The 3,123-nt window shown below is 44.0% G+C and overlaps 1 long non-coding RNA gene across 1 annotated transcript; it reads right to left on the bottom strand.

Moving 5' to 3' along the window:
* Window positions 1-2,156: 2,156 nt before the first annotated feature.
* Window positions 2,157-2,800, bottom strand: LOC144541948 (uncharacterized). The gene is made up of 2 exons (XR_013506938.1): window positions 2,493-2,800; window positions 2,157-2,398 (listed from the first exon to the last, which is right to left on the bottom strand). It is a non-coding gene; the product is annotated as an uncharacterized LOC144541948 (long non-coding RNA).
* Window positions 2,801-3,123: the final 323 nt, after the last annotated feature.

Here is a 3,123-nt window from a genome sequence, read left to right as displayed (position 1 = left end):
ATGCCTTTTTAACCCTTTTAGATCACATCCCCGGTCATATTGTGCACCTATATACCAATTTATGCCAAAAAAAATACAAAAAATCAATTTCTTTGTATTCTTATATCAAAATTCAATCATGTTTTCTTCCTGTAAAACAAAATATGCCATGTGCTTACGTAAGCATGCCCATAACCAATTTCAACCAATAATATCATGACATCCACCCATTAGCTAGCTAGCAACCGCATGATACTTCGGTGTGTCTTCGGGTGTTATGACACGCCCACTTTTCAACGTTCAAATCAAATTCCTCCCAACGTTATGTCCCGCCTGTCTTTCCTGTTTCACTCGGAAATACATCACGATACGGAAGTTAGATACTCTCGAAATGCCATTTCATCTCGACTTTAAAGGCCAATTCATACTTTGGTGCCAGCTTACGTGCACCTCTCCAAAAATGTAACTGTGCATAGGGTAAAGCAACACTGCAAGAACTGTGATTGGCTGCTTTGTATAATTACCTCCTACCTGTATCCGGTTGATGTCCGCCAATAGTGAAGCCAACATGGAGCAGATCAGAGAGAGACGAGCTGGGGCGGTTCAGATATGTTCATCTGTACGACAGCTCATCTCCAAATCATAAAGACGACCATATTTAACTGAATTTGTGGTGAGAAATATCCAGAACATGGGTTTCAGAGAATGTAAACACTACTACTTCTTCTTTATGAATTCTGTGCTAACAAAGCACAACACTGGCATCTAGTGTCAGGGGTAGTCTACGCACAGAATCACCAACGCAGAACTATAAATGCTTGCATCACTGTAAACACCTACACCGTAGCAATGGGGGCACTGTGACACAAACGTATAACTTGGCCTTAATGCCGGACCCTTGGGTTTGACGTAGGTGGTGTAGGCGGAGTTAGCCGCTAAAAGTACAAAAGGCACCCGGCGGCAGCACATCATCTGTTCCACAACAAGCAGACAACAAAAATCCTTATATCAGTAGCTATGCATGGTGTAACCACAAAACATTTTTCCACAAGGATAGAAAATCATTAAAAGCTAATTCAATCCTGGCAGGAGAAAACGCAAACCCTCACCCATACTTGTTTTGTCTGGTTTTCATGTCAGCAGCGGTCTTGCCCGTCAGGTTGGAGAAGGTCATACGGTGCACAGCGCCACCTAGCCCGCCAAGCGCTGACTCCGCCTACCCGGGCCAGGGAGAGGGAGGCGGGGCAAGTAGCAGCATCCTCTTTGCGACCGGAAGCAAAGAGGTTTATTGGAAATGTGGTTTTAATTTTTAGAAACAAAAAAAGCAAGGCATGACACAGCAGAATCGTAAACAACAATGGCAGCGATAGAGTATGGCAGCGTTCGCACACCACATGTTCTTTTATTTCAGAATTTCAGGGCATAAATGCATTAAAAGAAGAGCAGCGTCCTGTTAAATCCATTCAAAATAGTGGTGATGTTGTTGATGCTTCTGCTTCTGCTCCTCGTCCTCGGTGGCATTAATAACTCCTCATAACACTCTCAGCCTCTTATCCATGTCTAGCCAGCTGATATTTGACTGCACTTCCATTACAATGATGACGCACTTAATATCTGAATCTACTATGTAGTGCATCAACATAAAATGCACTTTTATAGACTTGCTTCTCTACTATGTTTTTGGTTTTGCTTGCTTTTTAATCTTGTAGCTATTGTTTCTTATGATTTTTATTTTATTTTCTGAATGTATTGCCTGAATGTATTTTTTTATATTTTTGTTTAAAGCATTTTCCCTTTGAGTGTATTTCCTATTTTATGAGAGGGATTTTTGAGTTTTGATAAACTGAGATTGTGGCCATGGTCCAAACATTCTGTTGCACCCCCTTTTGTACCGTCCATGTCTCATTTACTGTGCAGATGGAAATACAACACAAAAAGGTGTTGCTGGAAAATTTTGTAAGCACGGTGCATGGCACAAAGAACCTGTCAGTGTTTTTGGTTGGTTTATAGCAGAACTGCCATAACACAATTGCCAATACCTTTAGTTCTCCACCATCCTCTTCCAAGTTTGGGGCAGCAGGAGCCTAAAGATTACGAAAATGGACATAAATCCAGAAGGTTGTTGGTGTTAGGAGTGGTTTGTCTTCTTGGACCCAAATGCAGACACGGACAAGGTGTAAAAGGTAAAGGGGTTTATTGAAGGTAGGATTTAGAGGTGAAGAGATGAAGGCAGGCAGCCGGAGTTGGGAAGATGATCGGGGCTGGGCTGGCCGGCGAGCTGACGAGCTGGCGGGTTAGCCGGCGAGCGAAACGGCTGGCTGGAGCTCGGGTTGGTATATAGCGAGCTGGCAGACAGGCAGGAAAGCTGGGTGGCTGGCAGATGTGGCGCGGGCAGGTGGAGAGACTCATGGAGGAAATCCTGGGCACAGGAGAGACACGATCAACATGAGCAGAACTAGGTACACAAGGTTAGTCCAAACATGAAAGTGTAGAGCGACCGAGAGTGTGTCTACCACGGAGTTGGTGGAACAATCTGGCGACCACTGGTAGGAACGCCGGGGTTGATATACAGGAGGTGATGAGTGATGAGGTTCAGGTGTGTCGGCAACTCAGGAACCCAGAAGCTGGGAAGGAGAGGGAGCCACGCCCACGCCACACACGACATGCACAGACAACACAGAAAGACAGACCAGGGAGGCGGAGACACACAGGGGGCAGGGAACAACGAGAAACACAAGGAAAACTAGAGTCACGGCAAGAGCCGTGACAGTTGGTTCAAATCTGACTGGTTGTACTGGGCAGCTCCCAAGCAGTTACTGTGTGCGAGTGTGAAGCAGGACAACGTTGAAAAGTGTGCATACTTGGTAAAAATCCTGTCCAGACAAGTTCATGAACTGGAACCATTCTGTCATTCATATGCATTAACCTCTGATCAAGCTAATAGAGGATTCCATGAAATGATGTGCCTTTTACAAGATCACATTTTCACCATTTTTACAAAATATATTTTTTTTTAGCATTTCCCAAGACAGGAATTTTTTTGACCCTTGCAGTCTTTACAATCAGTTGCTTGTACTGTTGGTGATCTAACAACTGAAACTTAATTATTACACTGTGTCATTCAATGTAAGTGTGTCATTCAGG

The sequence above is a fragment of the Centroberyx gerrardi genome, chromosome 12 (assembly GCF_048128805.1).
Source record: "Centroberyx gerrardi isolate f3 chromosome 12, fCenGer3.hap1.cur.20231027, whole genome shotgun sequence".
Taxonomy (NCBI): domain Eukaryota; kingdom Metazoa; phylum Chordata; class Actinopteri; order Beryciformes; family Berycidae; genus Centroberyx; species Centroberyx gerrardi.
Note: the sequence above shows the minus strand (reverse complement) of the source record. Positions and strands in the feature narration are given on the sequence as shown.